A 26,591-nucleotide genomic window follows, 5' to 3' on the forward strand; every position below is an offset into this window, starting at 1 on the left:
CGAGGGATTGAACCTGCAACCTCATGGTTCCTAGTCGGATTCATTTATGCTGCGCCACGATGGGAACAACAACTCTTATCTTACTGCACCATGACCTGCAGAAGTTCCCTGGGCCAGGGATGAAACCTGAGCCACAGCTGTGACAATGCTGATTCCTTAACCCCTGGGCCACCAGGGTTCTCGTGCGTTATATATACACTGTCTTTTAAAAGGCCACCAAATAATACAGTAGAACAAAGTTCCCATCTAGTGGCCCGAGTCTTTGAGACATAAGGTGATAACTGCCTGAAAAACAGATGCCTAGTGTCTGAACAAATGTTGGAGAGAAAGCAGCTGTATCCAGAGACTTCAGTTGGAAAGATTAGAATGTGGGTAGAGGCTGTAGGGCTTGGGGGAGATTATTAATTATGCATCATTTGAAGGTAGCACCTGCTGTGCTTTCCAGTGTGTTAGTCTACTGGAGACTCATTTAAAAATACATCCTCAGGAGTTCCCTATGGTGCAGCAGGTTAGGGATCTGGCATTGTTGCTGCACTGGCTTGGGTTGCTGCTGTGATACGGTTTCAGTCCCTGGCCTGGGAACTTCCACATGCCGAGGGCAAGGCCAAAAAAAAAAAAAAAAAATTGCACCCCAGCCTCTGAGATTCTGACTCAGTAGGTCTGAGTGGGCCTCGGGAATCTATTTTGTTTTTGTTTTTTGTTTTGTTTTTTTGGTCTTTTTGCCTTTTCCAGGGCTGCTTCCCATGGCATATGGAGATTCCCAGGCTAGGGGTCTAATCGGAGCTGTAGCTGCCAGCCTATGCCAGAGCCACAGCAACACAGGATCCGAGCCACGTCTGCAACCTACACCACAGCTCACAGCAACGCCGGATCCTTAACCCACTGAGCTAGGCCGGGGATCAAACCCACAACCTCATGGTTCCTAGTCGGATTCGTTAACCACTGCGCCACAGTGGGAACTCCGGGAATCTGTTTTGACGGAGGTGGTCTGTGGACCAGACCTGGAGAAAAACACTGTTCCAAGTCCACCAACAGACCTGTGTCCTGCAGTTGCAAAAAGGAGACCAACAGAAACTACCTAAAAGAAGCACATGCCGTGCACACATCAACACGGAGAGAGCCTGAGTCTGCTGATCAAGAGAATATTTTGGAACCAGATTTTTTTTTTTTTTTTGGTCATGCCTGTGGTATGTGGAAGTTCCTGGCCCAGGAATGAGATTGAACTTGCTGCTACTGCAGTGACAACACTGCATCCTTAACCTCCCGTGCCACAAGGGAACTCTTGGAGCCAAATCCATAGGTGCTTGGGTGGCCCTGAGGAATCCTTTCAAACATTAAGCAGTGTAACACTTGCAGACACTTTGTTGAGAGGTGATAATCTTGGCTACGTAAAATGAAAGCATTTAGCTGAATTTTCTGACTTTTATTTTGTTAGATATATTAAGACATTCCAAAAATCATTAAATTTTGCTCTAATAAAGGCAAAGACTGTGTAACTAGGTGTATTCTTTCTCAGCAGTCATCTGGAGAGTTTAAGAAATGGGTGTGTGGAGTTCCCTAGTGGCATAGTGGGTTAAGGATCTGGCATCACTGAAGTGGCTCTGGTCACGGCTGTGGTGCAGGTGCAGTCCCTTCCACATACCTTTGGTTTGTTTTTGGCTGCGCCAAAAGAAATGGGCGGGTGAGCCAGGATGAGCTCCTTACTCTTATCTGTCATGGGGGAAATTGGCAACTGCCTAAAAAAGCAGCAAAGGGAGATGGGTTCCAGTAGATAAACATAGCTATCACCTCTGAAAAGTAGACGTCTCTTTGGTGTCCTGGGAAGATCATTGATGTATGGGGAAAGCAAAAGGCAGGTTAAGGACGATACTTGTGAACATAAAATAGAGCTAATATTTGCTGAGTACTTTGTGACAGATGCTTGAAATGTATTATCTGCTTCAATCCTTGCACTAAACCTGTACATCGGAGGTGTTATCCCTCTTTGTTGATGAAGGACGTGTGGCCCAGAGAATTTGACTTGCCAAGGTCACACAGCCTGTAGGTGGCCACCCCAGCTCTTGTGCTTTAACTGGCGTGTGTTAACTGATCGTACAGTCGCAGGTAGATGTTTTTTAAAGGCCTGCGTGGATATACATAAATGTCCATGGTTTCTATTTGAATGAGAATGTGGTGATTTTGCTTTTTCGGCTTCTTTGAATTTTCTTCCCCACCCCACCCCAACCACCAGTTTCATAACTTAATACTGAAGTAAACCGAGAAAATCCTAATGGTTTTCTAAATGTGTCAAGTTGGTCGCTGGTATTGTTTTTGCCATTCAGGGCTTTGCGTGTGGACCATCACAGACATGTGAAGAAACCCATTAGCCACTGCAGGGAAGGTGCCATCGAAATCTTTGCTCCTGTTGTCAGGCTCGCTTTCCATCCTGGGTTAGGGTGGATGACCTCTTGATAGGTAACATCAGGTACGAGGCTTGAATGTAGGTGAGAAGCCAGGTTAAAACCTCAGGTTTTTGGCATCTAGTGGGTTAACCCCAGGCTTGAAGCAGCCCTCGGTTCAAGGAGTCCAGTGTGTCATTGGCTAGCTGCGTCACCCCCAGAGCTGGGGTGTGGGGGCCAGGTTCGCCCAGTCTTTCCTCTGCCTCCCCATCCCCCACTGGGAGAGTGTGTGTGTGTGTGTGTGTGCGTGCGCGTCCCCTTGGTTGTCATGGGGACGGCACTCTGCTAGCTGGTGCACCTCACCCTTCACCTCCAGCCCTCACTGCTGGACCCAGCTTCCTCACCCTGCAAGTCTTCCTGGTCACCCATTTGGGGCCGGGGCCCAGCGTGCCGTGTGTGGCTTGAACATCTCCTTCCGGAGGATGACGGAAGGTCTGCTCCTTTCCTGGGTTTGTTGCTGTCGGAGTCGAACAGATGTCATCTCGGTTTCCTCTGCTGTTCACACGGCCTCTTGCTTGTTACCATAGTACCAGTCCGGCCTAGAGGATGCTCCACTATCTAATTTCCTCCATCCTTCAGTCTCCTCTGCACCTCAGCCTCCTGAATTAATCCAGACAGACAAGTCTGGGTTGGTATTATTAAAGAGCTAGATTCCATGTGTGGGATTCCTGTGACAGCATGACAGCTGCCATTTGGCTCAGTGTCTCAGTGCCCAGCACCTATGAGGTTTATTCTTTTTGGGGTGAATCTTCGTGCCTCTGTGTGGTGGCCTCCAGGTGGGTAATAACTTCATGGGGGGCGTTGACCATTGAATGGAGGAGTTTATCACCTTACCTGTGTGCTCTGCAGAGCATTTCTGGGCAGCAGAATGCAGGGGAAGAGATTGAGCAGAGTTGGCATGCCTTCTAGTTGAAGGTGAAAATAAGCATTTGAGAAAGTTCCTAGGTCTGGTTAATGAATATTTATTACTTGTCACCTGGAAACACCTGAGTCTCAAAAGACTTGAAGGGCACTGGCTCTAGATGGCAGGCAGCACTTCCATTTGACTTGTCGGCTGAAGACGGATCATGATTTCGGGGGGCATGCGGGGAGGGATGGTTTGTGCTTCCCTGGTCCACGAGTAGTGCTTCTAGCAGGTCTCCTTACCTGCCTGTATTTTGCTCTGTGAGCTAATGACTCAGTGAAGCAGATTTAAATCTTTGGGAGAAAAGGACCCCATGTGTGTAGTATTCCAGACATTCTGAGTAAGCCACATGCATTTCTTTAGCAGGTTGTGTGTTAAAGCTTTGGGGAGGCAGTTCCTGAGTTTGCGTCTTTCTATGGTACTTAAATTAGTTTCGTTTCCTCTGGGCCTGTTTTACCCTTCAGATCATCTATCAGGGAAATGCTAAATTGGGGGAAAATTGATGCAATGAGGAGATGCATAAAGATACAGAAATCAGGGTAGCTCCTCTGAAAATCTCTCAGTTCCTAGCTTCTGAGGCTAGCCCTGCCCGTTGGAACCACATGGACCTGGTGTTGCTTCATCCTTTTAAAGCCTGGGTTGCTCAGACATCCTGGAGGGGGTTTCTGGTACCTGCCTTGCTCATGTGTTAAGTTGTGAAGATCAGCTGAGGTCATGGACAATGGGGCAATTGTAAAACACGATTGATGACCCTAGGCAAATATTCCATTATTTATATTTATGTATTGACTTCCTTCTATGTGCTGGGCACAGGGTAGTAGTATATCATCAGCTCTACAAGGTGCAATCCCAGGACAGGCTGCCTCAGCTAGCTTGTTGGAAATACTAGTTCCCGGTACCCTCAGGAACCTCCTGGGTCAGAATCTCCAGGCTGCGGCCCAGGAATCTGTTTTAGCAAAGCCTCGAGTTTGAAGCCCTGGCACAGTAGGAAGGAAATGAGTGAAACCTTGTGGGTGAGGCTGACAGAGGTAGCAGAGGTGGCGAAGAGGGGAGGAGATGGGTTGTTGGCTTGCGTGCTCCATGGAGAGACTGGTGGGTATGAGGAGTGGTCCTGGGCACACATGGAGAGGGTGGGGAGGGGTCTGTTTGTAGCTTCTCATTCTGGCTGTGGCACCTACAGAGCACCTTGCTGTGGGAGGAGGGCAGACGACCTGGCATGTCCCCTCTCTGCTGGTTTTGAGTGGCACGGGAGGCAAAAAACCTTCCATGACTGAGAGAAGGAAGATGCTGGCAACATACCAAGCCAGTTCAGAGCCTGAGTTCAACCTCCTGTAAAGGGTTGCTCTACCCCTGCCCCCAGGCTGAGTTGTTTTAAATTATAGTTGACGTTGTGCCAATTTCTGCTGCAGAGCAGAGTGACCGGTCATGCGTGTATAGGCACTTTTATTCTGTTTCCTATCATGGTCTCTCCCAGGAGTTTGGATATAATTCCTTGTGCTGTACAGCAAGACCTTATTACCCCTCCATTCTAAATGGAAGAGTTTGCCTCTGTTTACCCCGCACTCCCTCCTCCTTGGCAACCCCAAGTCTTTAAACCATGTCTGTGAGTCTATTTTATAGGTTTATTTGTGCCATATTTAAGATTTCATATATAGGCGCTATCCTAAGGTATTTCTTTCATTTTCTGACTGACTGCACTTAGCATGAGAATTTCCAGTTGTATCCATATTCCTGCAAAGACTTAATGTTTTAGAACAGTTTTAGGCTCACGGAAGACTTGAGGGGAAGGAACAGATTTCCCGTTTACCCCAGACCCTTCCCCCTGAGCGGTCCTTTGTTAAATCTACGTTGATTGACATAGCATCATCTTCCAAAATCTGTACTGGGCATTATGGTCCACATTGGGCGTTGTATATAGTCTGTGGGTCTGGACAAGTGTATAATGCAAGTCTATCCTAATAGAGTATTTTCTCTGCCCTACAAGTCCTCTTGGCCTTATCTCTGCCCTCTCCAACCACTGAAAACCACTGAACTTCTTACTGTATCCACAGTTCTGCCTTTTCCAGAATGTGGTAGAACTGGCATCGGATCATAAGTAGGTAGCCTTTTCAGATTGGCTGCTTTCCCTTAGTAATCTGCCTGTTCTCTCCCCATCTTCATGGCTTGATAACTCATTTTAAGTGCTGAATAATAACCATCCTCTGGACATACCCCAGTTTATCCGTTGACCTACCGAAGGGCATCTCGATGGCTTCTGAGTGTTGACAATTACGAGTCCTATAAAGAATCTTGACTTGTACAGCCTCAGAGCCTCGGGTTTCAGTCCTGTCCATCCTCTTGGCCTCTCAGAACAGGCTGAGGAGTAGAAGTCACAGGTCTACTAGTGTGCGAGCTGCTGTGTCATGATGGAGTATTTCTGTTACTACTGATTGGCAGTACTCGGTGCCAGTGGATAAGAGGCAACGTTGGGAATCCTCGATGGACACGAAGTTTTACCCAACATATTGAACCAACATCGTTTAATATAAAAGTTATTTTTTTGGGGGGTTTTTTTTTTTGCTCTACCACGTGCCATTTTTACATAACTTATTGGGAGGTAGTTGGTATGCCATTGCATTCATCGCTTTATACCACTCCGTGGTTCTCAGTATGTTGAGATTTGTGCACCATCTCATTTTCCGACATTTTCACCATTCCAGGAAGAAACGCCACACCCGGTAGCGGTTTCCTTTCGTTGCTCACTCCCTCCAGTCCCCAGTAGCCATGCATCCACTTTCTTTGGAGCTGCTTATTCTGGACACTTCATAGAAATGGAATTATGTAACATGTGACCTTTTTGGTCTGGCACCTTACCCTTAGCGTAACGTCTTCAAGGTTCGTCCGTGTATCAGTGACATGGATGCGTACTGCATTCGGTTTTATGGCTCAATAACATTCCATTGCCTGAAGTATATACCACATTTTGTTCATCATTGGATGGACTTTTGATGGTTGCTACTTTCTGTTAGGAGTAAGCTGCTAAGAACATTTATGTACCAGTTCTTTGTAGATGTAATTTTTCATTTCTCCTGAGGATCTGCCTAGGGCTAAAATTGCTGGGTCATGGTATTTCTATGTTTAACATTTCAAGAAACTGCCAAAGTATCTTCCACAGGAGATGCCTCATTTTACAGCCCTACCAGCAATGCAGAAGGGTTCCATGTCCTTGCAAACACTTGTTTGCCTTTAGTCATGCTGGTAGGTGTGAAGTAGTGTCTCATTATGGCTTTGATTTTAATTTTCCTAATGACTAATGATGAACATTTTTTCCTGTGTTTATTGGCCGTATCTTTGGAGACATGTGTCTCCAAATTCTTGGGTTATTGGACCTTTGATTTATGAGTTCTTTAAATACAAGTCCTTTATTAGAAATACGACCTACAAATATTTATGGGTTATCTTTTCATTTTTAGTGGTGTCCTTTGAAGCACAAACATTTGTAATTTTGAAGTCTAGTTTATGCATTTTTTTTAAAAATACTTTTGGTGTCATATCTAACAACCCTTGCTAAATCTGAGCTCAGGAAGATTTATTCCTATGTTTTAGAATTTCATAGGGTTAGCTGTTATTATTCTTAGGTCTTATGCTCCATTCGAGTTAAGATTTGAGGCTTTCTAATTTTTGTTGTTAGATATAATCTTTGGCTGGGGTTATTGAGCTGGATTTTAAAACTTGATTTTTTTTTTTTTTTTCTTAAAAGGATCATGATGCTCAGCTGTCCTGTTGAAATTACAAGTCTCAGGATACCAAAATTTCAGGTTTAGCATTTTGAAGGAATAAATAAATGCCCTAGTCCCAAATTAATTTTTTTCTAAAACTGAGCTGGCTACTAAGACAAGATCCATTTTAGGAAGTGTTTTGACATGGCCCCCAGTGAGCAATTCGGGAAGCACATAACAAAAATAAGAATGCAGACACTCAACGTGGGCTTCTTCCTGGAGCATTGAAGAAAATTGTGCTTGACTTCATGGGGAGGACCTCGGAGTATGTGACGTGGTTTGCACCTAGATACACTGAAGTATGTGAGTGGACCACAGCTTTAATCAGGGAGGAGGTAGCACATCTAATCAGTTTCTTCGTGATTGCTTATTTAAAATATGTAAAGGTGATTTTTGACCTCGCCCACAGCATGTGGAAGTTCCTGGCCTGGGGATTGAACTCGCACCACAGCAGTGACAATGCCAGATCCTTAACCCACCGCACCACGAGAGAGCTTGCATAATTGCCTTTTTAAGAGAGAAAATTAATAGTAAATACCTCATGGAGTTGTCATGAGGATTGGATAAGTCGCTATGTTAAAAGGCTTAGAGCCTGATGGTTAAGTAAATGCTCATGAAGTGCTTATTATTTTTAATACTCATTATACAGTTAGGCCCTCCGTATAACCTGCACTTCTCACTGGAATGTTAAGTATTGTAACACTTTCGAATTATTTGCAAATATATGTTAATTACTGTCCCCGGTAAAGGAACAATAAACAGTTCTTATGAATAACTTAAGGTTTGCATTTTTTCCAGCGTAGTTTTCTTTGTCGTCATAACCTGGATTCAGAACAGCAGTTGTAGAACCAGGTGGCAAAATGGATTGATGCGTCAAGTGACTCGTCCTTCCTTCCGTTAGTGAAAGGGCGACTAGGGCTCTCATGAATGGCACCCTTGATGGGTAAAAGCAGAACCAAATGGGCAGCACTGTGTCTGGTGTGGAGAGACTGAAGAGGAGGGCCAAGAAGTTTAAACGGGGGCGAGGAGGATTGGTAATCAGGTTGCACAAGTAACCTGGACTTAAACCCTCAAAGGAAGTGGTGTGATGAGATGGGGTGGAACAGCGCAGGGCAGATCGACTGAGTTAATAAAGTGTCAGACTGTCCTCAGACTTAGTTGGCTTGGTGGCTTCTGAACCAGTGTAGCTTGTTTGGCCATCCTTTTAAAGGATTTCTGTGACTTCTTTCTGACCTGTGGACCCCAAAGCAAGGGTGCATGTCCCTTTCGTGGCATTCTCAGGACACTCTCTAGGAAGGGGTATGGCGCTCCTCTTGAAATGCGTGTCGATGGTGACGCGTCTCGTGGTTTCTCAACGCAGAATAAGGTTCTGAGCGTGGATGCAAAATACTGAGTGTTGGGAGTGGCATTGTGTGTCTTCCTCTGTTAATCTCCTTTGTGGAAAACCTGCAGACGTGGCTCTTTGGTGAGGAGAGTGCACGGTAAGGGGGGCTATGCTGGGAGAGCTGCTTTGGTGGAGAGAAGCCTGGTGCCCTTCAGAGGAGTGGACCACGCTTACGGAAGAGACCACGGGCTGAAGGTCGAGACTCCCCCCTCCCCCGGTCTTGTTTCTGACTGGAGGTGATGTACTGAAAGGAATGGCTTTTGGCTTTGAAGAAGTAGTCACTAAATACTTGCTTTCTAATACTACCCTTTCTGTCCTTCAAAATCAGTTAATACATATGGTAGACAAACATTAAAGCAGAGGAGGAGGAAAGTAGCTTAAACCTAATGGTTATCGGGGGTAGTTTTTGCCCCCCTCCCCGGGGGATATTTGGCAATGTCTCGAGATTGGGGGGGTGCTACTGGTATCTAACGGGTAGAAGCCAGAGTGCTGCTCAGCATCCTACATGCACATGACACGCCCCTCTCCCAGCAAAGAAGGATCCAGCCCAACATGCCGCTAGTGCTGAGGTTAAGAAATTCTACATCAGGAGTTCCCGTTGTGGCTTCGTGGTTAACGAATCCGACTAGGAACCATGAGGTCGTGGGTTTGATCCCTGGCCTCGCTCAGTAGGTTAAGTATCTGCCGTTGCCGTGAGCTGTGGTGTAGGTTGCAGATGCGGCTCGATCCCGCGTTGCTGTTGTGTAGGCCGGCGGCTACAGCTCTGATTAGACCCCTTGCCTGGGAACCTCCATATGCTGAGGATGCGGCCATAGAAAAGGTAAAAAGACAAAAAAAAACAAAACTCTACATCGATCCTACTTGAATAGTTATCCACCCATAATTACGTCACGATGGTATATACTTGCATTTTTATACACATGTAATCCTGTGTAGTTGATGGTTGCACAAGTTGGATTGGACCTTCACGGGCCCACTCCAATTTTTTTCAGTAGTAAATACTACAGGCTCTGCCATTGGTTGAATCCTTGGATATGAAGGAGTCACGTGTATGGAGGGCCAGCTATAAATTATATGCAAATTTTTGCCTGCAGAGGGTTGGCACCCCCCTCTCCCCCTGTGTTGTTCAAGGGGCAACTATACATAATTTTTTGTATCAAGACCTTTAAGCATTATATCCTAATTAGAACAGTCACCATAGTCTTCCAAGCTTTGCACCCTGTATTTGTCCTGTACTGTAAACATTCCAACTTACCGCTCTTGTTGAATGACCTATATAATGAACAGCCTGGTGCATTTGGCTTTTTCTGGTAGTTATTTAAGGATAGGATTTACAAGTGTTCATGTTACTTTTTCTGAGGGGTGAATTTTTTTTTTAATGGTTCTTGGCCAGTATTTCCAAGCTGCTTTTCAAAGGCGTGCTACTAATTTCAGCAGCATCAGCAATGAATAGACTTCCTGTTTGCCTCTGTTCTTGCCAGCATAAAGCATTAATGTTAAGGAAAAAGCCTTATCTTTATGTGCGAATTCAATAGGCAAAAAATGTGGTCTTTGATCAGTAGTCCTTTTCTGTGTGCTCTTCTGCGGGAGAAGCTATGTCTCCCACACCTCGTGGAAGACACATCATTCTTCTAATTGTCAGTAGTTTCAGAAGTCTTGTGTAGCCATCCATGTCTCATCAATAAGATGATCATGAGAGTAACTTCAGATTAGTAGAATGAGGCCTGTGCTGACCACAAAGAAGTTTACGAAGACGATAAATTGGAGTAGTTTCAGCTTTCTTGGAAGACTGTTAAAAGAACCAGAATCATTTGAAGCATCATGGAAAATCCTGTCTTAAAATTATTTTTGATGTTGTTAAAATATCTTTAAGGATGAGTTAGAGTTCTTTTATACTTCCCTATTTTGTGTGCTTTGTGGGACGTTTAGCACGCCTCAGCATTTCAGAGTGTGTGTATTTGGCACATAGAAGACTCAAAGGTGAGTTAAACACGAGTAAACACGTTGATGACCACGCTCTGGGGCTTAGAGTGTAATTTTCTACTGTAGTGATTACACAGCGTTAGAGTTGGCTATTGCCTTTGATGGGCTGTTGGTCTTAGTTATGATTTATAGTACTTGATTTTAATGTGTTAATTAGAAATAAACCCCCAATTAAATTACTACTTCTGTAGTAAATCATATGGCATAGTAATTTGTCTTAGAACAGGGGTTCTGAAACTCATTGTCAAGAACAAGGATGGTTCTGTTTTCTAATACCTACAAATAAAACTTCTCTGGTTTCTATTTGGTTCCTCTTTGGGATGAAACATTTGTCAGGAGTTCCTTTATGGTGCAGTGGATTAAGGATTCAGTGTTGTCACTGCTGCGGCATGGGTTCAATCCCTGGCCCAGGAACATACACATGCTGCGGGCTTGAGGGGGGGAAACCCATCTGTCATACTTTAATGTGTCCTAAGTTTTGATTTCTTAGGGGGAGCCATTCCAGATTTTAAAAATACTTTAAATATTTGTATTTGAAAATGACTTTCTCTTTAGTTCTTCCAACATCTTTTTATTATATATATTCTGCTCTGCAGCATGGTGACCCCGTTACACTTACATGTATACATTTTTTTCTCACATTTGTCTTCCAACATCTTAAATTATGTTAGAACTCCTATGTGTTTGTAGATGCCTGACTGGGGGTTTTGAGATCTGCCTTCCTTCCTGACTTTTAAAATTTACTTCTTGTCTTTTCTGAATTTCGAAGCAGTTTTATTTCCTTGAGGGTTAGGTGGGTTCGCCTAGATTGATAGGTGTGATCTCGTGTCTGGGTGGGACTTGGGCATGGAGCAGCACTGTCCCGAGCAGCTCTGTGGGTCATTCCCTTTTGAGGTGGTTCACCAACCCGCCTGCCTCCTCTCTGTCCTCAGCCCTTCAACTGAAGAGCTGAATATAGGAAACAGCATTGAATCAAGGATTTAAACGGCTCTGACTTTATATTTGCCATAGGAGACATTCGAAGGCAGCAGGTAATGCTGTTTTTTGTGAGAATCCGGTCTATGACTTAATCTTGAACCTGGGATTAGCCAGTTCTGGATCAGGCACATGTACACGTGGGATTTGGTCATGATTATAAGGCTTTGCCCTTTTCCTCCACTCAGAATAGCTGTAACATGAAGCCCAAAGCTCTGTTCCCTCTCTGGTAGCACTGGTAAGTTTCTAATCTTTTTTAATCAAAACACTTCTAAAAATTAAAAGGAATACATACGCTTGATTAGGAAGAAAACAGATGGAAGGGGCACGATGCTAGAGTTCCCACATTGTAGGCCCATGGTGCACACGGAGCCACGGTTGAGTTTGTCCTTTCAGAACTTGGCTTTTGATATCTGTATCTTTTTGTGTTTATTATTTTGTACTATCCTACAGTTTGGCAACTTTTTCCACCAACAGTGCAGATCCTGGATCTCTTTCTGTATCGGCACTTACACATCACTAACTTTTGCAATAGTTGTGCAGTGTTCCACACTGGATGCGCTGAAATCTACTTAGCAGTTTGCTATGAGTGAGCATTTGAGTTCCATGCTGTGTGCCTTTTTTTTTTTTTTTTTTTTTTTTAACGGCGCCACCTGCAGCCTAGGGAGGTTCCCAGGCTAGGAGTCAAATTGGAGCTGCAGACCTTTGCCACAGCAATGCGGGATCCAAGCCGCACCTGTGACCTGCGTTGTAGCTTGCAGCAACAGCAGATCCTTAACCCAATGAGTGAGGCTGGGGATTGAACCTGCATCCTCACAGAGACCATGTCGGGTCCTTAACCTCCTGAGCCACAATGGGAACTTCTTTGGCTTTGAATCCTTGGTAGCTCTTTGGCTTTGAACAAGTTGCTTTACTTCTCTTGTCCTTGGGTTTCCCCTGCCAAATGGGGATAGTAAAAATACCTACCTCACAGGGGTGTTGTGAGCAATAAAACAGCTGTTACCAGGAGGCACCTAGCTCCTTGCCTGGAACTTGTTGGGTGCTCATTGATGCATCATTGCTTTAGCTGGGCCGGCTCTCGTGCACATGGCTGGGCACTGTGTTGGTGGACTAGGTTCCTCAAAGCAGACTTGCTGGATTGCTGGTTTAAAAAAAATTTGTGCAGTTCAAATTTTGATGGGTCTTGCTGGTCGTTTATACAAATCACACCAACTTCCTTTTCCACCCACTATTCAACTTCTGATCTTTAAAAGGCAAGGTGGGTTTTTTTTTTAAACATAAGGCTTTAGAGCAAGTTCCCTCATTACTTTTATCTAGTTTTGACTATGTGATGACATGTCTTAGGAAGTGCTGTGATTCTAAGTGCGATGTATAAGCTCTCCTGTGAAAGAATTGATAATGTGAAGACTCTCGATGGTCTTTGGATTCGGGGTTGAAATTTTCTCCTTCCTTGTTTGAGTACAGTGGGCTTGCTTAGGAGAGTGAAAGTTGCTGCTTGTGTGTCCAGTGTTGCTTGACATTTGCGTGTGAGCAGGTACCATCCTGCTCGATGAACAGTGTGGAGACCCATTTGGATGACTGACATCCACTCATGGTGGGGCAGGAAAGCAGCCCTGGATTAATTTTCCTTTTCACTGGGTGAGGTTAGAGGGCAAGAGGCAGGTGTGGTGTAGGCTGCAGTCAGGCGCTGTCTACTTACTGGTGAGTGGTAGTTCGCAGCCGTGTGGGTAGAAACACAGAGGCTCCTTGTAGGCAGTGCCTGGGGGGAGGCAGGTGATTGTGGATTAGGATGGGGTGTAAGTTCACCTGGGAACCCCTGGGTCCAGGAAAGGGCCCCCAACCATAGCTTCTCGGGCAGCCGGCACCATGACTTTGAGGCTGCAGGGTGTGTAAGGTGTGGTGTATGTAGAATCAGAATTTGAGATAGATGGGATCTTAGGGACGTGAGTCAGTGATGGTAACCTTTTCTTGGTGATGGTTCTCTTGCAGAATTTGGAGAAAACTGTGACTCTTTTCTTAGAAAAATGCACGCTGTTTTTACACAGGAAGTGCATGTGAGTTCAAGGGTTCACAAGCCCCTCAGGTTGGTTGTACCCACATGGTGGATCATTCTGCACACCCAGGACTGAGGCTGGGGAGGAGCGGTGACCCGCCAGCGCTCTCAGGTCATATGCCACGAATTCCCAGCCCTCAGAGGCCTGGTTCACCTCTTCTGCTTGGCCATTTGCCTAATTGGGAGGGTGACATCATTAATTTTGAGAACTGGGGGACTAATAACAGAAGGATTACTTGTGGCAAGTGGGTGACATCACTAGGAGAGAAACAAATTAGCTGTAGGAGGAGAGAGAAAGGCGTGGGAATAGTGGATTCATGCACATTTGTGGTGAAAGGCTTATTGAGGTCATTGATTTGACATCATGATTTTAAGAAGTAGTGTCTTGTCCTAGAGCTGTCTGCATCAGTGGTAGCATCCAACTCACCTTCAAACCGAGGTGTACCTGAGATAAATGTCCCCCCCACCCCATCTTCCCTAGGACATTAGTCAGAAGGCCTTATACAGAGGAGGTGCTCAGGTAAACGTGGAATTGATCTTGGCATGAGTGAAAAGGCTGGCTAGAAGCGGAAGGAATGGCTTGGCTTGGGCCTCTGCCTCCCAGGGGCGCTTCTGCAGTGTGGTGTAGGTGAGGAACCCACCAGCCTTGGTTAGACTCAGGGGGTCTTCACTCTGTCCTATGAGGCCTTTTCTCCAGTAGCCCCTCTGCAGGAGGGCACCTGTGCAAGGTTCTTGAGGGGAAGGGGATGTGTCTAGGTGGTATCTGGGAGCTCCTGTTGTGGCTCAGCAGCTAACCCGACTAGGATCCATGAGGATACAGGTTTGATCCCTGGTCTCACTCAGTGGGTTAAGGATCCAGCATTGCCGTGAGCTGTGGTGTATGTGGCAGGTGCAGCTTGGATCCTGCATTGCTGTGGTGTAGGTGGGCAGCTGTAGCTCCGGTTCCTGACTCCTAGCCTGGGAACCTCCATATGCCGCATGTGCAGCCCTAAAAAGCAAAAAAAAAAAAAAAAAAAAAAAAAAGGCGGGGGGCGGGGGAGGGCAGTATCTGCTTCCTATAAAGTCCTCAGGAAGGTGTTCAGTCTTGTCATCTCTGTCGATATCTTTGTCGTCCAGAGCTGGGTTGGTTAACTGAGTGGGTCTTGGCACCACCAGTGGGGGCTTTTGTGACGCTGCAGTCCTGTTTGAAACATGAGACCACTTGTTGGTAGATCCTGGCGATTGGCACAGGTAGTGCATACTCCACCAGCTTTTGTGATCAGGCTGATGAGTTTGAAAGCGGTCCTCCATTGGACACGAGTCAGCCCCCCTTATTTCATTTTTCTACACAATCTTCATGTTCTTTTGTGGAAGGCAGAGATGTGAGGCGTTGACTCATGTGAAATGCACCCGAATCGTGGCTCATCTATTTGTAAATAATCGAAGTGAAAGTAAGTTGCTTGGAATAATACCCGTTGACATGAGGGGTAAACAGTTTTGCAAGAGCAGCTTCCTGTCTTCTAAGATGCTACTAACCGTTGACACAAAGGATCATGTTTATAGCCTTGTGTTCCTAGACTCCCACAGCCAAAACTGAGTTATGAGAAATAATTTTCAGAAGAAAGAACCCTGACCCCATAATTAGACAAATAGGAAAAGGGAGAACATATAGTGACTCCCACGCAGCTTTTTTGTCTTTGAAGAAACACTGCTTTGTATCTTAGGAGAAAAAGGCTGGACCATTTCCACAGATGTTTGAGTTGTCAGCAGCACCCGCAGTGGTTTTCGTGGTGGGAGGTGCTGTGAGGTTGGACTGCAGGATGGCGGTGTGATGATCCTCTTGGCACATGTGGTCAGTGGCCCCACGTCTGGGTCCATTAAGGTTATGCCTTAGCTGCTGCTCGTTTGGACGACCTGCGTCAGGGTCCCCAAAGCGTTTCACAGGGGCTTCGCCACTGTGGGAGATGGTCAGCACGACTTGGAATGTCTCCAGGAGCATTTTCTCTGGGGAATGAGCAGCCCTGAGCCTCCAGGCAGAAGGGAGGGTGTAGGCTGCTCCCCTGCCCAGCCTTGGAGCCTCTCCCGAGAAGCAGTCCCGCAGTCAGGAGCCCATTCCTGGGGCCCTTAGACTTGAAGCCGAGGAGCCACATCTGTGTGGCGGAGGGCTCCTTACTTGGGCGGGGTGGGGAAGAGGGGTTTCCCCTTCGACAGATCAGATGGGTGGTTTCCTGCCGGCCTTTTCAGCGGGAGATGGAAAGTGCTAAGGAGAGTGGGTTCGTGCTCTGGCCAGGAGCCTGGGCTGCTCCTCTCCCTGCACTGGTCACGTGAGTGGTGGGATCCTGGGGTGGAGCTTTTAGAGGAGTGGGCAGGAGGAGAATGTCTTCTGGTTTTGCTGTGGTCTCAGGAGGGCTCCCTGGTCCCCACAGGTGGATAGATCGTGCTGGATGCAAGGCGCCCGTGAACTTGCACAGGTTTGGGCATTCATCCATAGGTTTGTTCCCCGAGTACACTGCTGATGGGTCGTGGTGTCTCCTTGAGTACTCTTGGCTCCCTCTTCCTCCTCCGAGAGAAGGTGGGTGCTTCCTCCCTCCTCACAAAGCACCCCCTCCTTGCCTGGAGCTTCTCCCAGTGGGACCAGTGGTCCCCAGGGTCAGGGACAGGCTCGTTCCTGGTTCCATCCCCTGCACTTGCCCTTGGTGCCTCTTTGCTGTTGGATGAAGAATTCCTGTAGTCCTCTTCAGTCGTGGTCATCAAAACAATACTACACTTCTGGAGTTCCCTGGTGGCTCCACGAGTTCAGGATCCAGTGTTGTCACTGCTGTAGCTCTGGTTTGATCCCTGGAACTTGTGCTTGTCATGGGTGAGGCCAGAAAAAACACACACACCGCCCCCCCAGCAAATTCTTTACTTCGTCCAGCAATTAATGAGCTCTTATTGTTTCACTCTAAATTTTTAATTTTATTTTGAAAAATTTCCAGTATGTTTTAAACAGAAAGCTTTGAATACTGTGAACACCTGTATGATCTGGGTCCAGCAATTAATGAGCTCTTACTGTTTCACTCTAATTTTTTTAAGTAATAGCAAGTTTATTTTTTCGTATTTCCAGAGACTTGAAGTCCAAGATCGAGGTGTCAGCAGGGTTGTCAGCCAAGACGCTCTGTCCTTGGCTTGTAGATGGCTGTCTTCTCCCTATGTCTTCACATGGTTCTTCTGTGTGTTTCTGTCCCAGTCCCTTCTTCTTAGGGCACCAGTCGTATTAGCGTAGGGTCACTCTAGTGACTTTCGTTTAAGTTAATCCCCCCTTTTAAGACCCTACCTCAAAATATTATTACTTTCCGTCACTCTAAATTTTTAATTTTATTTTGAAAACTTTCCAGTATGTTTTAAACAGAAAGCTTGAATACTGTGAAGACCTGTATGATCTGGGTCTAAGCCTTGACATGCCTGCTTTATCCATCCCCCTGTCTGCACACAACACACAAATGCTCGGGAAGGAGGCCTCAGACATGGAGACACCCTGCCACCCACCCCTCCGTATTCCAGCCTTGCGGAAGGACTTAGCGACACCATTGGAACATAGCTTACCAAGGAACACTGTGCTTCGGGAGTTCAGAGCAGGGAAAATTACTTTTAAAGGGAATAATTAGAAATTGGTTCATTGAAAAGGTAACATCTGAGCTGTAGGCAGAGATACAAATTGATGGTATCTGAAATTTTAACAGGAAAAAGGTAAGTCTTTCAAAGACTTAACTATCTGGAAAAACTTGAACTTTACCATATTTGGAGATTTTGCCTTTATGATTCCTCTGTGGTTCTGTAATAACCACACTCATTATTTCCTCTCGGGGGCTGTCATTGAAAAAGTACCTTTAATTTCGCTTGCATTTACGAGTAGGTTTTATTAATGTGCAGAGGGGGCTGTGTAGACCAGTGTAGTAGTTAGTCAGCTGGGTTCTCCTGGCTGCACGAGGTGCTTGTCAAAGCTCGGTGACTTGCAGTGATGAATAAATCTGACTCCTGCGTTTTCATAATAGCTGTGCCTTAATTTTGTAATTATGCTTAGCAGTTCTGTACACCCAGAAATCAAAGGAAATGTAGGCCATTCCGAGCAGTCATAACTTCTGCTATTTCTGCTTTGTAATAGAGGGTTTTTACCAAATGTAAAAATGTGTCCTTGAAGCTGAAAGGCCACCTCTGAAGCACCTCCGGGGGGGATGTGTACACTGTGCAGTATCTCAAGGCGCATGGGATTGGGTAACGAGCTCCCTCCCTAGACCAGTGAGAAAGTCCCCTATGGTCCTCTTGAGGCAGTTTGTTGGCTAAATAGGGAAATGATGGAAAGTAAATATTCAGTATTGGTTTGCAACAGAAACAAGGACAGCTTGTGTGAAATGGAGACAGTTCCATAGACTGGGGGGCTTCTAGAACACAGGGCACAGTGAGAGTGGGGGGGGTCACCCTTGGCAAACCTCGGTTTCAAATTTGACTTAACCCCCTCCTCAGTAAAGTAAGAGGACAAGCTGTTTGGTTTTGCTCAGTGTTCTCACAGGGTGCTCTGCCCTGGGAGATGCTCAGCAGGTCTGAAGACCTGGGAGGAGTGTGGGATGATGGCCGAGGGCTCCTTAGTCCCATCCTGGCTTCCGGCTGTTTCCTGCATTCTGGGTGTCCGGCCCCCTGGGGCCATCATCGCTTCCTTGAATGTTTTTCTCCCAGACACACACAATGCATGTGTTCATCCAATTTGCAATCCACTTAATTTAGTATATGACTGAAGAAAAGCAAGCAGGCAAACCACCCTCCGTTTCCCCCCGGTTTGTTTACAGGAGAGTAGCTCTGAATGGTGGACAGGAAGGGGCCACCATTTCCTGACACTGACTTGAGCTGGAGGTCCTGAGCCTGGGTTTGTGCAGGTGGTAGGGAGGTGGGTCAGAGCTGGTGGGGCGCTGTCCTCTAAGGCCGTGGGGGTAGGGGTGCAGCTCTCGAAAGTCAGGTGGTGGAGATGCCCCGGGGACCCCCAGGTGGCAGGGGTGTCTGGTGCAGGTTTGAGAGTGGCCCTCGCTGGGAAGGGGCAGGGAAGGCGGGTCCGACTTTTCAGGGCTTTAGGAACCAGGCAGCCTAGGAAGGCACCTACCCAGGCCCTCCCAGTGCCAGAGAGGCGCCTCTGAGGGGCACGTGGCCTTGGATGGAGTGTGCTGAGCACCCACTGGAGGTGGGGGCGCTGTTGGGGAGGGTCTTGTGGAATTGGGAACAAAAAAGGCTTTTCTTCCCAAGGGTGGAGGTCCACAGGAGTTGCGATTCAACTAAACTCAGAATCCTGGCTCATCCTACATCCAGTCCTGGCCCATCCTTAGACCTGGGTGGGGGCGGTTATAGGGAGAAAGGGAGAGTGAGTTTTCGAGGCAAGACTCCCAACAAAAGTGTTAGAGGAGGAGCTGGGCTGCGTGGGTGACCCTGACGAATGCCAGTCTTGGTTCCCAGTGCACGTTCTTCCATGACGGATGGTTCTTTATGGGGTTGGGGGCACCCCCTGGCTTGTGGGTGCCCAGCAGTCAGCAGTGGACAGGACAGCTGAGGCCTTTTCTAGTGGGGCTGCTGTGGGTGGGGGTCCCTAGTAAGTAACTCCTCATAAGCGAGCAGAGCCCTTTTAGATGGTGACGCTCTGCTCTGGAGGAAGCAAACAACCTGATGCCTGAGAGCAGTGCTGCGGAATAGATAGGATGCACATTGCATCTGCCTAGTAGCCACATTAAAAGATATATAAGAAACAAGCGGTGTTTATTTCCACTTTTTTTTTTCCCCTTGGTCTCTTTAGGGCTGCACTCGAGGCATATGGAGGTTCCCAGGCTGGGAGTCAAATTGGAGCTGTAGTTGCTGGCCTACGCCACAGCAATGTGGGATCCAAGCCACATCTGTGACCTACACCACAGCTCACAGCAACACCAGATCCTTAACCCACTGAGCAAGGCCAGGGATCAAACCTTTGTCCTTGTGGTTGCTAATCAGATTCGTTTCCTCTGAGCCATGACTGGAATTTACATAATCTGGTGTGTCCGTGTTGTTACTGTAACACATACATAATCAACATAAACCCTGACTTCGACATCGTCTTCCAAGTCTGGTGTGTGTGTCATACTCAGCACATCTCCATTTGGACTTGGATCTGTTTTGGGTGTTGGGAGGCATTGTGGTTCGTGGCTTTGGACCTTGGAAGCAGAGACGTGCCTGGGGCTGGTGGCTCAGGTCCATGGTCATGTTACATTGTCATCTTTTAAACCATGTCCCATTGCTAAGAACAAGGGATGAGTCCTACAGCTGGCTGTGTGTGTTCCTGATTATGCCCATGCATCATGGTAAACTTAAAAAAAATCTGATTTTACATGATTAAAGAGCTTGCTTTATTGGGGCAGTCTTGGTCTGGGCACTGTTGGTTGGGGTACCCTGAGGACAGGCAGTAGGAGACCTCTCGGTTACCAGAGGTGACAGCACAGCAATCCTCAAGAGGGGGCTTTGCAGTTCTAGGGGCTGGATTTTGTGCAGGGCATGGGGGGGGGGCAGTTGGTGTAGTAGCTCCCGTGTTTTCCACTGCCATCCTCGACAGAAGGAATTCCACCAATGTTCATGTTTAACCTGAAAAGTCTCCCACTGCGGAAAGTCACTGGCACTTGGCAGAGTGTCTCTTTTTAGCATCATAGTGGGTGCAGGTTTAAACTGTTACTTTATTGAATATTGTAGCTATTAATTTTAACTTCAGCAAGGACATGATTACTAAGTATAGTTCTCGTGCCACCTCCTCAGAGCCTTTTGGCTGGATGAAATGCTACTCGTTGAATTAAAATGATTGCCATCTGAGTTTTTTTCTGGTTCAGCTGCAAAGGAAGGCATTGGTTTGTGAAGGAGGTCTCGGAACCCCGGAGAGGGTTGTGTATGGAAATGAGGGGCGTGGTAGGAATTGCCTTGCAAATCCAAGGTGAACAGCATTGCAGGTCACCTCTGCGTCGAGGTACTCTAGAGCTCTGTGGTAACATGAGCATGTGTCATCAATCACGCATCATAGGGGGGCTGTATTGATCATGCACTTGAGGGATTACCTTGGTCATGTCATATTCCCGACACAAAACTGATGGCTGCACTCTGACGATGGCCACTGTAGTCCAACCCCTGAGTTTTGTGACATTTTCCATGGTCTCTGCAGCTTGCAGGAGCTCAGAATAATGCGGTGACATTGTCTAAACTGCAGGGGATTGTAGCCATTGTATGTCCTTCCCCAGAGGATCTGTACCAATTACTCTTTTTCCGCAGTTACTCTGTACCAGGCCATGAATCCCAGCACTTTACCTCCATGATGAATCCTTACAAGCGCAACGTGTATGGCACCTTTATTCCGGGTACCACTGAAGCTCAGAGCAGGACTCACACAGCTGTGTGTGGGCGATGCTGGGGATGGAATTGACTTGAAAACCCATGTTGCAAAGTCCAAGCCCCAGATCCTTAAACTGGAAGAAAAGATGGATATGCAAAACCATCGAGATGCCCGCTCAGGTGTTCCCTAACCACCACATGCAGGCACTTTATATGCACAGAGGAAACATGCTGGGGGGGTCCTGCAACAGCCTTGTAACCCATCAGGTTTTTAAAGTAAATAGTGGCTCAGGGTACTTCTGAGCTGTCTTAGGCAAGGGGAGGCGCGGGAATCAAAGTTGGGCTAATTTGGAGATGAAAATAGATGGGTAAAGGAAATGAAAGCTGGCCGGTGTGAGGAAGGCATTTATTTGGGTGTGAAGAGATGTAAGAAGATGGGGAAGGAATGTTCTATGAGTTAACTGTAGGAACCAGAGGAAACTAGACAGGAGAAGCAGGATTTAATCGGGCAGTGAGGAAGCAGGACAGAAGCGATTCTACGAGGTGGAGAAGGTACTGGTATTTGGGGAACCAGAAAGGGATCATTAGCATAGGGAATTAATGAACCGGAAAGAGCCACGATGCGATGGTGGGTGCTGCCATGCTGTACTTGTGTGTTCTTTTAACATGTAAAATGAGAGCGTGACTTCATCCACTCCTTTCAGACAAGGTTATGTTATTAGGGTCTCTCGCTGCTGTTAAAAGCTTCCAGAGATTTCGGTGCACTTGGCAGACGGTCATTATGTTTACTTTAAAATCAAACTTGTGCTCTTTCCAAAGACTTGGTTTTATTTACTGAGCAATTTTTGTGTTTCCTAGCTCTGCATTTTCTCATGCAGATTTAGAGGCAATTTAGAGGTGGAACATACAGTCGGTGGTTCCGTGCCGAGCGCAGAGGAACCCACACGGGCGGGGAGGAAATGAGGATCTGCTGGCAGGACACGGTTTCCATGGTCAAGTGGCATTTTCTTAGGGCTTTTTAAAGAAAATAATAGTTTCAAATAGCAAACAAAAGGCCCTGTTTCTTTAAAGCAGCAAATGAGATTTTGGAGGTCTTCTCTTTGTCAGATTTTTCAGTCTGTAGTTCCTTTCTTATGGTAAAAAGTGGTTAAGATGGTAGATTTTGTTAAGCTACAGTTCAGTCCTGTGAAGTATATTTATGATGTTAAACAGATCCTCAGGACTTTTTCCTTCTTGGAAAACTGAAAGTCTGTACCCATTAAATAACCCCCATCCCTCTTCCTCCCACCCCCAGGTAAGGCCGTTCTACTGTTTCTGTGCATTTGACTACTCCTAAGTGGAGCAAGTGTATCTTCTGACTGGTGTATCACTTAGCATAATGTCCTCAAGGTTTGTCTACGTTAGATGCGCTATAACTTCCTTGAGGTTGAATAAGATTCCTTTGTATTCCATATTTTGTTGATCTGTTTACCTGTGGATGGGCAGCTGAGTTGCTTTCACAGCGTGGCTTTTGTGAATAGTGCTGCTGTGAACATAGGGGTGCAAATATTTCTTTGAGACTCTTTCAATTCTTTTGGGCTATATATACACCCAGAAGTAGAACCGCTGGATGCTTGTATTTTCTGGTAGTTCTGTTTTTAATTAGAAACTTTTATATTGCCTTTTCCCTAGCCGTTACACTGTTTTGTAATCCCATCAATAGTGCATGGGGGTTGCCGTTTCTCTCTATCCTTATGAATGTATTTTTTGATAACCATCCTTAGGGGTGCGAGGTCGATCTATGGTTTGTTACCTATTAGAGCAGACTTTCTTTTTACGGTTAGGAACACATCTTCAAATATCATTTGAGGTGAGCTACGTTTGCTGCTATACTACTACTCAAACATCTGTTTGAGTGCTGATAGCCCGGGAATATTTCAGACATTGTTTCCCTTGAGGTATTTAGTAAGGGAAGTTCTACTTTGTTCCTTAGTGTTTGGTTACAGGTATTCAGTCCCATGAACTGCGTTCTCCTGAGTCCCAGTTGAGAACACAGATGACGCAGTTCTTACCTCAAAGGGCTGATGCGAGGAAGCCACATACATAGTTCAGGGAGGGTGAAAGACGTGACCATGGGAAGAGGGCACAGGCTGTCATAGGAGCCTGGGTGAGAAGGAGGGAGGCACAGCTGGGCTAGTTTGTAGAGGAGGAGAACAAGGGCTTCTTGCAGATAAAGCCAGAGTTGAACTTGGAAAGTAAGTAGTTGACTGGCTCTCGTGGAGGGGGGAGGGTGAGTAGAGACCCTGCCACCAGACCCGCTTGAGCAGAGGGATGTTCTCGCGTGGTGCAGGGTGGTCGGTGGGACGGGAAGCCCACAAAGTTGGCTTGAGGTACGTCCAGGAGTGTGGGTTTGACTGAGCAGAGATGAGAAGCCGGTGAAGCTTTGTTGTGATGTGAGCACGCCTCCCTGCGGATGAGGAGGTGGAGCTGAGGTACCCAGGTTTTGTGCATTTCAGGTGAGCTAAGGGCTGACCTAGGGCAGTGGTTGTAGGGATGAGAGAGGAAGGGGCTTACAAAATACTGAGAATGGTTAGCAGCCACATGGGGCTGGTGAGGAAGAAGGAAACTTGAAGACAGCTCCCAGATTCCTGGTCGTTGTCCCATGATCTGATATCAGGAATATGAGCGTGGGGGCTGGGGTGGACGCAGTCAATTCCATTTTGGACGTGTCGAGGTTGATGTATCTGCAAGACGTCCTGAGGTGACACCCGAGGTCAGGGCTGGAGAGGCACACTCTTGGGACCCGTTAGATACAGATGGTGAAAACTGTGGAAGTGGGGTTAGGTAGCCTCAAAATAGGATATAAGGCAGAACCTGACTAGTTTGGCTGTGAGCCAAACCCTCTGTTGAAGGAGCTGGAGAATGAATCCTCAGAGTTCGGGATGGACCAAGAGAGAATAGGGTCACAGGGGCAAAGGAAGTAGGAATGTACCAGAATGAGTGGTCGGCGACTTCAGATGCAGCCATAGAGGCATAGAAACGCCGGAGTCATCTGGGTTCCGTTTTCGTAGCCGGGTAGTTGTAGGAAGCAAACGCCAGCGAAATGTGTAGCGAGGAAGCGGAGACCTTGAGTGTCAAGTATCCTTTCAAGAAGCTCCAATGGGAAGGGAGGGAGGACAGGTAGGTGGAAGAGGTCCCGGGCAGCGGCTTTGGAAGGATGGCAGAGACGCTAAGCCTCCTGTGGCGGAAGGGAACAGGTCGGTTATCATGAACACGATAAAGGGGACTTGCTGTGTCTGCCACGTTCAGCGGCGGCCTGTGGAGGAGCTCGCCAGATCCTCACCCCAAGCCTGTCAGATGTGGAGATGGCTGTTCCCACTGCACAGATGAGACCACTGAGGCACAGGATTCAGTGGCTCCAGTTGGCGAAGGCAAGAGGAGAATCCCCATCTTAGGACCTGTGTAACCTGACTCTTGACTACAGTGCTAAGATGCCCCCTGGTTTTGAGGGGGAAGATGGTAGGGTAAAGGAAGGAATAAATGGTAGAACTGGGGTGTAGGAGACCTCAGGGTGGGCTGGAATCATTGCTGGAAACCGATTTTTTGGGGGCGGGGGAAGAGTAATTAATGACAAAAGTTTAATCACGTGGGGAAGATATTTAGGGAAAAGTCACAAAATGGGTTAGAGGGAAGCTCCTAAAGGTAGAGGGGGCTTGGTGTAAAGGGGGGTGCTGAAACGATAATTTTTGTGATGAAATTCATTCATGACTTGACTTTTCATCATCAGCGATGTCCCTGGCCCCTCCATCAACTTGAGACCCACTTTCACCCATCCTGGTAATGTCCTCTGCAGGAGCAGTGGTTCTGATTTCTCCTTCTGCATATGGAGGTCTTTCAATTCGTATTTATGGATTGAGTCTTTACTCAAGATCTGATCTGTGATTGTGTGGTACTGTTTTAACAGGGCTATATCAAGAAAGACCTACCAGAGTTTCCGTTGTGGCTCAGGTGGTCAAGAGCCTGACGAGCATCCATGAAGATGTGGGTTTGATCCCTGGCCTCAGTGGGTTAAGGATCTGGTGTTGCCGCAAGCTGTAGCGTAGGTCACAGATGTGGCTCAGATCTGGTGTGGCTGTGGTTTAGGCTAGCAGCTGCAGCTCTGACGGGACCCCTCTATAGGCCGCAAGTGAGGCCCTAAAAGAAAGAAAGAAACCTGACGTTTTCTGAAGTTTAGTGACATAAGCAATAGCATGCTTTATTAATGATGACACCTGCTGAGAAATCTTATGCTGGGAGTATATTGAAATCATCATGACCTGGTTTCATATTATACATTTTAAATACCAAGATTTGCACTGTCTGAAACACATCTGCATCCCAGAGCCTACAGAGATGCTATTCCTGACCCTGATCTGGTGCCTATTTACTGTTTTTGAGGCTGTACGTACCCACAGTGAGTGGAGCCCATGGGGCAGGAGTGCATCTGTAATGGACAAATAGAAATCTGAATTCCATATTGCAATAGAGCTCCCAAGTAAGACACTAGCACTGTTTATTTATGAATTTATCCTGTGAGCTGTAATTCCCATCCATGACCAATCAAGTCGAAAAATGAGTCACTGCAAGTCGTGTTTTACTTAGAACCCATTAAAGCAATTTAAGCAAAAGTTGCACAGGTAGAAATCCCCAGCTCTCTGCAGGAGGGTAAATGTGGGAATATCTATGAATGCTCTTGGTGAGAGAATGTGCACAGTAAGTCCTTCAGAGAACTCAGCAGCAGCTGTAAATCAATTTATGAACATTTCGAATAATAGAACTTTGCAGCGTATTGCCCATTTTCAATAATGTTATTAAAAAAATCAGGTTTAAATGGAATGTATTGAGAAATGGGGCATTATAAATTTGACTAAGTGCTAATTTTCAGTTCCAGGAGATTGCCTTTTTTTTTTTATTGTGCAGGTTGCTGGGTTTTGGTTATTCCAAAAGAAAATGAGGTATATTCTAGAGAAAGGTCCTTTGCTCATGCTCTGGTTGAAGGATGGCCATGGCTTTCCCAGAGCTCCATCCACAATCCCGGAGTAGTTGAAAAGTTAGCTGGCTGTTCATGTTATGTTTTAAGAAGCAAGGCTGCGGGTAAGCACCAAACTCGGCTATTCACGATGAATTCATACTTTTAGCCTCCAGCTTCTGTTCTGTGCCCCTACATGCTGGGTGCCGGGAAGGAAAGTGATGGGTATTAACTTACTCAGTTCGGGGTCCAGCTCTAAGAGGACTATTTTGTGGGTAGTTTTCACTTTGTCCTGCTAGGAAAAGCCTCTGCAGAAAATCTCCTCTGCCTGTACCTCCTCTTTCAAATAAGCCCGGCAAGGCGGCTACTTAGCATTCTTGACTCCTCCAGGAAAGACACAGATCTAAAACAACTTCCTTTGATAATGTGTTGCAGCTCTACACTGTTGACGGTGCCCAGAGCAGTTGTGTAGTCGTCTTCGTGTCTGTCTGTTCAAGTTCTTGTCATTTCTGGCCGGTCACTATTCACAGGCTACTGGAGGTTTAGCTGCAGGTTTGTCCTCCACAGCAATAACGCGGGAGCACTGCTGAAACCTGCCTTGTTAGCACTTACCCCTGTATTACTGAAGCAGGCAGGCCTCCTGATGTAATGGAAACCCATCTTCCTGGAATTTCAGCCCATCTGTTTCTCTCTGATCAGGAGGGGAGGCAGAGAACAGTGACTGTGTAATGGTCTCTGGTGACTTTGCCAAAAGGAATTCAGGGCGTACTT

General features: G+C 46.6%; 1 protein-coding gene and 1 long non-coding RNA gene across 9 annotated transcripts in view; both read left to right on the forward strand.

Moving 5' to 3' along the window:
• Positions 1 to 26,591, forward strand: part of PRKCA (protein kinase C alpha) — a 386,878-nt gene that overhangs the window by 50,805 nt on the left and 309,482 nt on the right. The window lies entirely within an intron of this gene.
• On the forward strand, positions 12,061 to 19,274 carry LOC146398050 (uncharacterized). The gene is made up of 2 exons (XR_014820983.1): positions 12,061 to 13,934; positions 14,570 to 19,274. It is a non-coding gene; the product is annotated as an uncharacterized LOC146398050 (long non-coding RNA).

This window comes from Sus scrofa, chromosome 12 (genome assembly GCF_054392235.1).
Source record: "Sus scrofa isolate SSC_HxYL_T2T_F1_AM1 chromosome 12, Sscrofa_HxYL_maternal_Yorkshire_Landrace_v2.0, whole genome shotgun sequence".
NCBI lineage: Eukaryota > Metazoa > Chordata > Mammalia > Artiodactyla > Suidae > Sus > Sus scrofa.